This window comes from Ambystoma mexicanum, chromosome 1q, assembly GCF_040938575.1.
Source record: "Ambystoma mexicanum isolate Mex_15411 chromosome 1q, UKY_AmexF1_1, whole genome shotgun sequence".
Classification (NCBI taxonomy): domain Eukaryota; kingdom Metazoa; phylum Chordata; class Amphibia; order Caudata; family Ambystomatidae; genus Ambystoma; species Ambystoma mexicanum.
The window spans coordinates 342,500,303-342,513,530 of record NC_090922.1 but is presented as its reverse complement, the minus strand read 5'-3'; the positions used below and the strand labels follow the sequence as shown (position 1 = coordinate 342,513,530).

General features: G+C 47.4%; 1 protein-coding gene across 4 annotated transcripts in view; it reads left to right on the top strand.

Annotated features, from left to right (window-relative positions):
• The window catches only part of LOC138527959 (transcription initiation factor TFIID subunit 4-like), a 3,082,360-nt gene that overhangs the window by 2,039,332 nt on the left and 1,029,800 nt on the right, over window positions 1-13,228 (top strand). The window lies entirely within an intron of this gene.

Below are 13,228 nucleotides of genomic sequence, written 5' to 3'. Positions count from 1 at the left end.
GCCCTAATACTCTCCTGACTCGACTACTGTAATGCCCTTTACAGTGGTTCTAACAAAACCATTACCCAAAGGCTTCAAACTTTACAAAATAATGCCCTTAGAGCTGCACTTGGCCTACACAAATGGCTTTCCTCTGATGTCAAAATCCATCTAAAAATGATCTCCCTGACCCATAAAGCTCTCAACAATGCAGCTCCTAGCACTTAACAGACAAGATAAAGAGAAAAGTGTCTAGCAGACCGACAGAACTGTCAATTCCAATTGTATGATAGTACCAAGATTTAAACTTGCCAAAATTGGCGGCATTAGCTTCCCTGTGATAGCGGCCAAATTATGGAATGCTCTGCCACACAACCTGAGAGTAGACCAACCATTCCCTCACTTTAGAAGAAACTTTATCAAACACATCAACTCTAATAATCTGTAGTCACCACCTTTAGATCCCTCTATATCCCTAGCCAACTGGACTGTATGTATGTATTTTTAGAAGTCGTTCTATACTTGTATATAAACATAGATGGCATCCTGTATACTAACTCCATATGCTTCTAACCATTGGCTTACACTGCATCAGTGTAAATATGAAAATGTACATTTATGCACCATTGTAAATACTGTAACATTGTAAACCCCAGATTCTTGTAACATTGTAAGCTTTGCATATTCTTTCTCTGTTGCGCCCGGTTACCTTTTGGGTCTGGCGCGCATTCTATATAAACAAACAAACAAGGGTCAGACAGAATTACTGATAACTACACACCGGACTCCCATTACACTTCCCCACAAGGATAAAAGGCGAAGCACGAAAGCACACTTTGAGCAAGGCAAAACGCACAAGGAAGCAGCAATTCCGTCATGGCAGTCTTAACCGAGGAGAAAGGTGGCGAGATCAGAGAGGACGACAAGGAGGGAATTACCCTGGCCCTTTTCAACACGGAACAATGACTTTCCCGAAGCCTCAGGGAAAAGAAACATAAGACAGGGACTCCTTTGTTCACCAAGGCCCCTCAGCAGGGCCTCCTACTGGAAAGTGGACCTGGGAAACTGGATCGAGCAGACCCAAGGCCATTAAGGCTACCGGCTCCTTAGCCAAGGGGCTCTTCCGGTCAATCCTCGGACACCCCCGAGCCTGTTAAGGCTCCAGGCTCCCAAACCAAGGCACCCGGCGGCGCTTTCCGGGCAGTCCACCGCGGGGCGTTTCAGCTTGTTGTCCTCTTCTGCACCAGGATGCAAGGGATTGTTGAGTTCTGCTTCCAGAAGTCAGCTCAAAGAAAGATGCTGGACGACTACGGGCTCCATAGCCGAGGGCACCCAGCCTGCCAGAGCCACTTCTGAGGTCATTATGCCGGGCGATTTGACTACAGGCGCGCTGGCTGAGGGCCCTAGGCCTATCAGAGCCATCTCTGAGGTTGACGCTTCTGCTACTGGGTTGGGAGAAAAGGAGGAGTCCTCCATGTCAGAGCCAGCACATGGCACAGGTCCTACGTGCCCTCCCTCCCAGGGTGTGGAACCAGGCCCAAAGATGGCCGACAAGCACGCGGCAGAGCCTGCAGGCCATCTTGGATCCTGACTTGGTTACTCAACCGGTTCCTTTGTCTTCAGAGCAGGCCACTCAAGAGGGTTCTAGTCTTCCTTTGAGAGTGGGGCCAGGGCAGGAGGATGGTCTCCACATGGGGTACATTTATCCCTCTCAGCCTTTTGGATGCCTGCTTTGCGCTCCTCGTTGCTTCGATCAGGAAAGAAGTCCCAGTGCAGCAGAGGGCCATGCCCTCCTGCATCCGGTGGCCTGTGAGGATCACTTTTTTAGAGCTTCCTCCTCATACGCTCCCCCCAGATGTCAGGCTCCTCAAGGGCCTCATCAAGGAGGAGGTTTCCCCAGGTCGTACCTCCTAGGCCTCTTCCCCTTATTCCCTATCTGGTCCCTCTGGGAGTCCAGTACTGCAGCCCGTTCCTCCTCCAGGCCAGGAGCCCTGCCGGTGCTTCTGAGTACCATCAATGCCTCCTCCCCCGCAATCACCTGTTGATGTCCAGCCACCTTTGGGCTCTGACCATCGGGGGGAACCCTCCAACTTCTCTGCGAGATCCGGACTCCCCTTCGTCTGGCAAAAATGCTGAGGGAGGGTACTATGATGGGGACGACGACGACATGCAGGCTGAAGAACCTCAGCATCGGTGAAGGCGTTTCATGACCATCTTTAAGGTCTTGCACACTTTTTTTGTGGTCACCCAGGCAGAGCAAGCCCTCCAGGAATCAGGAGTGCTGGTGGAGGTCCTGGTCTGGTGTGCCAAGAGTTGCTCAGGCATTCCCCTTCAAAAAGATGTTGTTTGGTGGCTAGAAAGGTCTGGGAGAAACCCTGGGCCAACGCCCAGATGACCAATAAATTGGACAGCCGGTTTAGACTGTTGGATGGGGAACCAGTCCTCCTGGCCACCCACCTGCAACCACACATCATTCATGGTGGTGGCCTCCTTGTATTCAAAGCCATTCTCGTCATCCACGGCACGGGCCACCTCCAGCTGTCTGTCCAAAGAGGACAAGGCCATTGAGTTTTTTGACAACAGATGTTATCTTAACATCAGACTGCACCTGCGTCAGGCTAACGCTTATGCCCTCCTAGCTGTGGCAAACCAGAAGCTGTGGAGAGAGTTTGGGTGGTTTCTTGCCTTACCTCCCTCTGGAGAGTCAGGCCTCCTTCAAATCCGGGTTGGTGGATGGCTGCGCGAATGTGCAGGATCTCATGGAGTCCTCAGTCTCAAACATCGACATGGCCAGCAGAGGCTTCTGCCTGGGTGTCGAGATGTGGCAGACGGCATGGATGCATTCTACGAAATTCTCCTCGGATGTTTAGGAGAGGATTCTTGACCTTCCATTCAAAAGGGACGGACCTCTTTCATTCGTCCACTGATGACCAGCTGACTAGCAAGAAGACCTCGACTCAAGACTGCTAAGTCCTTGGCCATCTTGACCAAACCAGGGCAAAAGTTATTCTCTCAGACCCACGGTAGGACAAACTTCAAACACCACTCCTTCAGCGGCTTTAAGGGGTTCAGGGACCGCGTTACGTGGTGCTCAGACAGGTTCCCCAGTGACCACAGGAGGAAGCAGCAGAGGACCTTGCAGGGCTCTTTCTGCTCCCCCTCCTCTGCTCCCGCTTCAGATGCCAAAAATCAATGATGTAACGGCCAGGGAACACAGCTCGCCTGTAGGGGACCGACTGGCTCTCTTCACTGACAGCTGGAACCATTGTTTCAGGAGTCGGATACTTTCAATGGTCTCTACAGGCTTCAGTCTTCCTCTTCCTTCTCCTCTGTCCTCTTCTCCTCCTCTGGTTCAGATAGGGTCTTTGGCGCTGTTGTGGGAGATCCTTCTTCTTTTGGATATGCAGGCGGTGGAGCGGTTCCTCAGTCAGACAGGGGCTCTGGTTTCTACTCCAGGATTTTTGCAGTACCCAAGAACGACCAGGCTGGCCTGAGGGTAGTCCTGGACCCGTCATTCCTCAACCTATCTTTACCTCTTGAACACTTCAAGATGATCACCCCAGCACACATACCAGAGTCACTGTGCACAGAGGCCTCGATGTGTTCCCTAGACCTCAAAAATGCGTACCTTCATGTCCCCATCTACCAGCCGCATTGTAAATTCCTGCGGTTCATGATCCTGTCACACCAGTTCCAGTACTGGATGCTTCCATTCGGCCTCAATTCGACCACTTGTGTGTTCACATAACTCATGAATGTGGTGGTTGGCCTCCTTTTCCTGGGGGGCCACCACCTATACCCCTATCTGGATGACTGGCTGGTGAGGTCCAGTACACCAGAGATACCATGCACTCCTGCCAACGGCTAGCAGATGTTCTTCACCAGCTAGGGTTCTCTTTCAACCAGCAGAAGTCACAGTTGTCCCCAGCCCAGGTCCTAGATTTCCTTTGGGTGTGCTGGGACACGTCCACGCAGAGGGTGTTCCCCATGTTTGAAAGGCTGCAGTACCTCCGGAAGGCAATCAGGCACTTTCTGACTAACTCCACCACATCGGCTTGGTGGTTCCAGCTCCTTCTGGGCCTGATGGCATCCTGCGTTCTCACAGTGTGGCACTCCCGCCTCAAGATGAGAGGCCTCCAGCTCCCCCTGGCGGCCAACTAGGACCAGGAAACAGAGGCACAATCGGACAGGCTCCCTATCCCTCCTTCCCGGATCTTCACTGGTGGCTTTTGGACTGCAATGTGGCAGTGGGAACCCCATTTACTCAGCCGGAGACCACTCTGGTAGAGACAACGGATTCCTCCATCTCGGACTCGGAGGGCTACCCTGGATGGCTATTCTATTCACGGCGAATGGTCCAGGATAGAGGCCCTCCTGCATATCAATCTGCTGGAACTTGGGGCGGTGGGCCTGGCGCTCAGGGCTTTCTTTCTGGTGTTCTGGGGAAAGGCGGTTCTGGTCAGGACCGACAATTCCATGACAACGTTCTACTTGAACAAGCAGGGCACAATCCACTCTCCCCTCCTGTGCATGGAGTCAGTGTCAATCTGAGAGTGGGCCCTGTCAGAGGGGATATGGATCTCTGCGGTACTTCTCCCAGGGATAACAATGCGGAAGCACACCAGCTCTGCCACCTGGGGTTCAACACCTACGAATGGGAGTTACACAACTATTTGTTGCCCCTATTCCAGAAATAGAGTTTTCCAGATCTGGACTTATTTGCATCTCCTCTGAATTTCAAGTGCCCCCTCTTCGCTTCATGGGCGGGACAGGGTCTGGGGTCTCTGTGGTGTCTGGGGCAAGCGATCCAACTCTTTTGGCACAGACTCAGGTGCTATGCGTTTCCTCATCCTCCTCCTTTGCTCGCATTGCTCCAGCGGACCCTCTGCAAATATCAAGCCGCATGGGTTGCAGCTTCATCCTGATTGTGCTTCCAACTGGCCCTTGAAGGTGTGGTTTTCAAAACTGCTGCAGTTACGCTCCCAGGGCCATGTCCATCTCCCAATTCCCAGCAGGTCTCCCAGGGGCCTGTGTATCTACCGATTCTCAGCAGTGGCTTCCTGACGAAGCAGGGTGGGACAGTGGAGCATCTGGACCCGGCCAGGCTGGTACTTCCGGCATGGCTCCTGGTCAGCAGAGGCTGCACCACTCCCAGTTTTCGGATGAAAACTGGGAAATCATCCAGGAGGCCCTCCACGCACTCTCACTACAAGGGGCTGGGCACCCTCACCTGCTCTCTGGGCAACATGCTGGCCTTTTCGGTGCATCTGGCTTGCTCCGGCGTCCAGCTCGATACCTGTCGCACCCATTTGGCTACCATTGGGGCCTACAAGAATTTCCCAGAGTAAATTCTTTCAGCTGCCAACCGAGTGGTTAAGGCTCGCCTTAAGGGTTTATCAAGGTGTTTTCCTCCAGTGCATGGGCCGCACCAGGTCTGGGACCTCACTGTGGTTCTTGCGACTTTACAGCGTAAACCTTTCATGCCAATGGCCATTGCAGACATCAGGCTGGTGACACTCAAGGCATTACTGTTGGTAGTACTCACTTTTGCTTGCAGAGTCAGTGAGATGCAGGCTCTGCCATTGTGCAACCCTTCACCACTTTCCACAGTGACATGGTCATCTTATGCACTCATTCATACTTTTTGCCCAATGTAGTCTCCCCGTCCCATTTGAACCAGAAAATATGTCTGCCTGTGTTCTTTCTGAATCCGTAGTTTGCGGCAGAAAGGGCTTTGTATTCCTTAGATTTTGAAAGAGTGCTCAAGTTCTATCTCTCCCGCATGAGATCTTTCCAGAAGTCTGAGGCGTTGTTCGTCACCTTCGGGGGCTCGGCTCCCGGGACCCAAACATTCGAAAAACTCCATTGCTCGTTGGATGGTCCAGGCCATTTCAGAGGTTTATGTGGCCATGGGTAGGACTGTTCCCGCTGAGATTCACGCTTCCTGGGAAGTCATTAGCAAGGCGGCTACATGGGCCACTCTGTCTGCGTTCTGTAAGCACTATTCCCTGATTACCAGCTCCAGGCGGGATGCACAGTGTAGTCAGGTGGTTCTAAAGATACTTTTTGCTTCTTCTTAAGCATGAGGCAGGTTGTCAGAGCTCAACCCTATTGTCTTGTTCAGTTGAATCATGCACAAAGATGGAGGAAAGGGGACGGGATGTATGAGTAATTAAAGCTACTTGCTGTTGGGACTTCAGTACTCATAGTCTTTAATCCCCTTTCCTCCATACATCCCACCCACCTTCCCCCACTAGTATGCCAGGGGCTAGAATAATGGTGTTCAAGCGTCCAATATGTGAAAAGGGGACTGAGGTGAGGTGCTGGAGGGCGGGGTCTCGGGGGCATTCCTACGCCAGTGGCCACACCACTGCATGCAATGCAAAATGTAAAGGGGTAGCTAATGTTTCGCTGCCAAAGGTTGTGGTACCGTCCCCATGTTGGGGGATGCCCACAATGATGCACAAATCACTATCTATCAACCCAAGTTTATGCATGCATACTGGCGTCCAGTATAAACGTCCCAATACCTTCTGATGGATCAACCTGAAATTCAAATCCAGTTCTGCCCTAATTCCCACTCTCAACATATATTCCCAATCATCTGGTGTAATCTCACACAAGCCTCATATGTAAACCACCAATCCTTTTAATTCTCTACAAACCAGTGCCACAGGAGTAGCTTCAATAGAGGGCATGGAATTGCTTCTAGAATGCCTTTTATCCCTAGAATATAGATTGTCCAATGAAAACGGTTTTATCACCTCTCACCCCAAATCCATCCAACACGGTTCCCTACTCCCCTCTGGCATAAAATAATAAGCTGCCTTTTTCAGCATGAACCCTTTTTGATACTTTCCCAAATCAGGATAACCAAATCCACCTTCACTAACCCCTTGCATCAATATAAATCTAGGAATTTTGGGTCTCCTCCCACTGTCCCACAGAAATGTTTGAAAAACCCTGTCAACCAGTCTTAAGTTTTTCTTTGTGAATTTCAAAGGTAAAGTCTGTATGATATAATAAAGTACCTTAGGGAGGAGCATTATTTTTATCACATTTACTTTTGCCCATAAACCTAACATCAACTTCTCCCATCTCCTTTCTTCTCCTGAAATCGTCTATAGCAGTCTATCTACTTTGCAATCCACAATTGTTCTCAAGTTTTGCAAAAGATAGACTCCTAGATATTTCACCTGTTGATCTGACCATTTCCAGTCGCATGACTCAAAACAATTCTTAGTACAAGTGTGTGATAACAGAAATACATCAGGCTTATCCCAATTTATTTTGTGACCAGACAGCATTCCAACTTCCTCGGAAATTCTCTTCAACAATGCATTACGCTCTTTTGGTTTGGATAAAATCACAAATGCATCAGCATTTGAGAAAACCTTATGTTCTTGACTCCCCACACATATACCAACTTCCTGTCTAATGCGCGTTGCCAACGGTTCCAATGCCAAATTAAATAAAAAAGGGGAAAACGGGCAACCTTGTCTAGTACCTCTCATCATGCAAATTTCCTTAGAGATAACCCCATTCAACCAGATCTTCGCCTTAGCTCCTGTATGAAGACCATCCATTGCACCTAAAAAACCTCACCTAAGCCCATCTCCCTCATCATATGCTCCAAAAAAGAATAACACACTCTATCAAAAAGACTTCTGCTTCCAAAAAACAATTGCAGCCCCAACAGTCATCTCTCCATCTAACCCCAAAATGTCCATCAGTGGTCTCACATTATCATATCCGAATCTCTGCCACATAAACCCAGATTGCGTCTCATGAATAATTTCATTGATACATGCCCATAGTCTGTTTGTTAAAATCTTTGTAAAAAGTTTCAGATCTACATTAAGTAAAGATATTGGGTGCTAATTACCACACTTTGTGTTATCCGGTTTTGGAATAAGAGTAATGAGCTCCTCTCACATGGACTGACATATGTTTCCGCTTCTAAGAAAAATAAGAAATAAATTATAGAGCTCACATAGAAAAGGAGACAACTGACCTTGGAAGATCTTATAAAATCCCCCTGGCACACCATCTAAGCCTGGCGATTTACCAGCCTCAAGTTGAGCGATAGCTTTCATAACTTCCAATTCCGTAATCTCAGCCTCCAAGCTTAACATACTCACCGGGGACGCTTTAGCAAGTCAATTCTACTGAAAGATCTCCAAATACTGCTCAGATGGAAAACTATTCTCACTATATAGTGCCTTTTAAAAGGTGCAAAAACTCTCACAGATCTCAGCATTCTTTGTCACCAATACCCCACTATCATTTACCACACCTTTTATCACAGTTCTCTCTGCAATACTTTCAGGTTTATTCTCCAATAGACTGCCACACTTATCAGCACCCTCCCAATACCTCTGCTTCTGAGAGAAAAGTCTGTTCTCTATCTGAGAATTCACATCAGCTTGTAGAGAATCCAAAGCTTTTTGCATCTCCCAACCGTCTTTCCGATTACCTGTTAGTGTATTTTTCTGCTGGAGATCAGCCAATTCATTTTCCAGCTTCCCAATCTAAACAAACCCCACCTTTCTGATAAGTCACAGGCGTGCCTAATTAGTACCCCCCTCATTGTGGCTTTGAAGCTATCCCAAACCATCTGCTGATCCGCAGAGCCACGTTTCTCAATAAAGAAAACTTTGATAAATGCAGAGTGACCACCAGATCTTGATCCTTCAACATGGCAGTCTTCATTCTTCAGCTGTTAAAGTCCCCCTTTCCCACATCATCAAATATTTTCAAATGTATCAATGGATGGTCCGATATCCCCCTTTCCCTAATCTTAGCATTCTCTACTTTCCCCACGAGTCTGTCAGAGACCAAAAGCAAATCGATCCTAGAATACAAGTTATGAACTGGGGAATAGAATGAATATGGTTTATCACAAGGATTTAATACACTCCATATATCAGCCAAATAGAAATCATCAATAAAGCAATAAATTAGACTTTTTATTCCAATGTATGTTTATGGCCTCACCGTTGGGCGATATTTCCACTCCGTCTGAGGGGAATAAGAGGACTCTGTTGGGTGAGACAGAGTATTTGGCGTACTCTAGGGAAGACATCTCCCAAATACCAAAGTATGTAATAGCTTGTTGTCATAACAGTCTTTTTCTTTTCCAAGTTGAACATCTTAATATGGGTAAAAACAATCATAAACCTTTAGGCATTGAGAGAAATGAAAATCCTTCTGAAACCATGGTCAGCTGGAATTGATTTGCCCCAGAGTCAAACGAAATAGAAGCGGGGTCACTCATTCTCTGTGCACGCCACTATGGCATAGAATCTGCTTCCAGCTAATCTCTGCAGGAGCAGAATTTCTCTGCGTTTGGTAAAAGGCTGGACTCTGCTCTTTGCTTAAAATGCCCCCTTTCCTTCCTATGACACCCTTCTCTGGCTTTTGTTCTTTGATCTCTTGTTCTCTGTGCCTATGTTCGCGCTTTGATGCCTGCGGGCTTAACTGCTATATACATTTGTAAATGAAAAATGTGTAAATGCAAATGGAGCATTCTAGAGCTAGAAGCTACCCTAACTTCCAAAGGTACAGTGAAAAGAAGTCTTTGAATAATACCAATTCAATCTCTAGAGAACTTTAATCCTCTACATAATCCAGGCTTGTGATTGATCCTCATGCTATTTCTTGAAAGAATATTATGGGGAACAGAAATGAGTTTGAGACCGAAAATCAAGTTAGAAAAACTAATATTTTCGCCAGGGGCTTCAAGTCCCAAAATTCCTAATGTACTGGGACAAAGAAAAGGGCTAAAGAGGAACAAGGCTGGGAGGCTTAAAAGGTCCCCAAGGGGTGCAGGACATTAGTTAGCAAGGAGAGCAATGTGAGCATTCTAAGCAGCAGAAGCCGAAACTGGAGGAGGGAGAATATGCCAGGACCACTGTCGAGCAGAGAACAGTAGCCCGTCCCGAGAGGGTCTTTGACCTCAGGAGCCTTGATTGCAGAGGCTGTGCGGTAGAAAGCGAAGTGTGGAAATCTTTCTTCCCCACAAGGCTGTCTCTGGTGGCTGGAGAGCACCAGAGAGCCTCCGGAGCAAAAGAAGCTCTCTATACAAGTAGTGTGGACAGTGGCAGACCAGAAACAGTAGATTGCAGGGTTGTTAGGACCTGCTGAAGCAGGGTACCTGTGAGCAGCGAGGGAATCGGACGCGTACACCTTACCCAGTGAGTTCTCCAGGTGATAGTGACACGAGTGCTCAGAGACCACTCGCATGCCTGATATAGGTGTTTTCAGAGTGGAAAACACTTGCGTGTGTGTGAAAATAATGCCAAAGGCCATTTTAAATAGCGAACTATCAGACACCAGAGAAACATTATTTTGCAACACCAAATGACTGTTTTTTTAAATATGCGATTTTGTTGAAAACCCAGCAACAAGATGGGGCAATACTATTAGACTCTAATGCAGACAACAGTTACCCAGGCCAAAAGAAAGCAAAAGCAAGGTAATTTAAAAACAACAGATATTGCCAAAGGCAGGATGGGACTAATAAAAGTTCCAAAGGTTGTAAAACCTATAGTATATAACCAACGTTGTTACAAACCCACATGACCAAAGCCAAGGAAGAAGCAGAACTAAACATATGCTATGATATGTTCGGTTATTTATAAAGCGCTTAATACCCAGAGGTTTGTAAGTGTGGACATGGGGATAGAACCTGTGTTGCTTGTGTCGTCTTGCTTCCAAGGTGAGCACGTTGCCGCTGAGCTATCCCCCTGAGAGTATTTGGTTAATAACTTAGTGGGGAACCAAGAGTCGCAAGAAGCATGCCCTACTGGAAAAGGTTGTTCAGAAAGAGAGGAGTATAACTTGCAGAGGTTTTGAAAGTACAAAATAGTAGTAAAGGGCGTCAATGTGAACATTGGTTTCCCTGAAGAATTGTATAAAACATGATGCCGTAAAGTCATGAACACTGCAAAGCTATTGTAAGCTGATCTTAACCACAGAGGCACTTTTTGTTTGTAAATTACTGTTCAGGCAGGGGAGTCTACCTGAGCAACAAACATCTGAAGTAGTAGGCCTTGCATGGGTGTAAACCAGGTGTGATTGAAGTAGTAGGCCTGGCATGGAAGTAAGCTAGGCAGACGTTTATGAAGTGCTGTAAAGTGGTGTTGACAATTTATTCTGACAAACTTTCATTATTGAAGCAAGAACTGTATAAAGCTGATGCATAAGTGTTATGTATCTTCAGAAATAATATTGTTGCAAAAGCATCCTGACGGAGACAATTTATGTTACTACTGATCAATTATGGAAATATTCTTTGTTTATGTGAAGAATAGAACTTTGAATCTTTTGAAGAGGAAGAGAAGGAACCTGTTGTTGAACCGCTGGAGTGTTGGAACTTTTTGTTGTCAAGTGGTGTCCCAAAGAACTGTCTGAACTTTGTTGCAAACCAGGATTTCCTTGTTTCTTTTTGGAACTGTGGAGCAGATTCCTGTTAGTATCCGGGGAAGGGAAATTCACCCAGAAGGAGAGACTGTTATCATATTGTAAACTTAACTGTTATGTTTATGTTGCCTTTGAACTACCATACCTTACCTTACTGAGTTACTGTATGTATAAATGTGAGGGACAGATATCCTTTGTTAGAGTGTTTCCTTTAGTTTTTTTATGCAGGGAAATCCTTATCAGGGTAGGGAAAGTGAGGCATGTATCCAACCTTTTGAGTTAATAAAATGGCTTATTTTGAAAAATCTTCACAAAGTTGTCCGCCTCACATTTCCAACCCCTCACAAGTATGGTCAAGGAACTGAGGACAGGCACCGGAGGGCAGGGGTGTGGTGGCATGATTACTCCCATAGCTGCGCCTGACATTTAAAGGTGAAATGCTATTTTTCTGGAGAAAAGAAGGTTCTGGTCCCATCAGGGGATGCAGCTTTGCTAGTTTTCATCGTACTGATGCGGGTGGCAATGTATTCCTGTGAGAAAACAAACGTTTCAGAGTACTTTAAATTCTTTTACTTTTGAGTCTTATTTGCATTGTGTGCTGGGTTGATCTGCCTCTAATTAAGCAATAAACCTTGAGCCGGGCGGGACATTTCTGTGCCATGCTGCATTACCTTAAACCCCTCCCCCGCCACCCCAGCCAGCGGTTTATTGCTATTACCATTCCAGCATGTTATAACGGGAGGCTTATTTCCTTACTTTAAAAAATCTACAGTCCAAGGTGGCCACCATTGAAGAGGGAGAAGTGAACTACATTAAGTCCCTTCTCCCTTTCCATGGCTGCCATGGCCGCAGCCGGGAGGTGCTGGGAACACTGAGGGTTCCTGGCACAGGGGAAGGACATGGGAGCAACAGGAAAGTGGTGTAGGGTGGATTGGAGATGTGGACATGGGGTTGGGGGAAGGGGACTCTGTAACATACTGGGGGGCACTTAACTCAGTCTAGGTGGGGAAGATGGTGGCCTACCGCTCTGAGCGGGCTTAGAATGGGAGCTTCACCATGTGGTAAAACCCCTGTTCTGATTGTCGTGATTGGCAGGGAAGCCGCCACACACCCCTCACCGGGTGCTAATGGGATTTCACATGTTAAACACGGAACACCACACAGTGGAGCTGTCATGTTGGGGGCTTAATTAAGCAATAAACCCCGAGCCTGGGGTGCCGGGCCATTAGCGGTCAAGTAATGTCCCAGGGTGTATATTGCACTCAGACCTTAACGATAGCCCCAGGGCATTACCTGACTGGTAGTGCCTTCTCAGCAAGGGGCTTGTTGCTATTAACATCCCGGCATGTTATACTGGGATGCTAATTGTTTTTTTTCTTCCAAGTTGAGACACTGCGTGTTTGCCGTTTCTCAACTTGAAAAACAAAACTACAATCGAAGATGGCCACTATGATAGAGGGAACTACACATAGTCCGTTCTCCCTTTCAGTGGCGGCCATTGCCACAACAGGGATGCCCTTGGAACACCTGGCACCGGCAAGGGACATGGGAGCGCCAGCTAAGTGCGGTGGGAGTGGATTGGAGATGTGGAAATGGTGGGTGGGGGCGAAAGGGGAGCATATGGGCTCACTTACTAAAGTACCAGTGGGGAAAATAGCAGCCTCCTGTTTCGAGGAGGCTCAGAACCATGTGGTAAAAGCCCCCATTCTGAGTCTCCTGATTGGCTGGGAGGTGCCACGCGCCCCCACCCCCTCGCCGTGTGCAAACATCAAAAAGGATATGCATAATGGAAGACAATCATCTGTGTTATAACAACGCATCATTA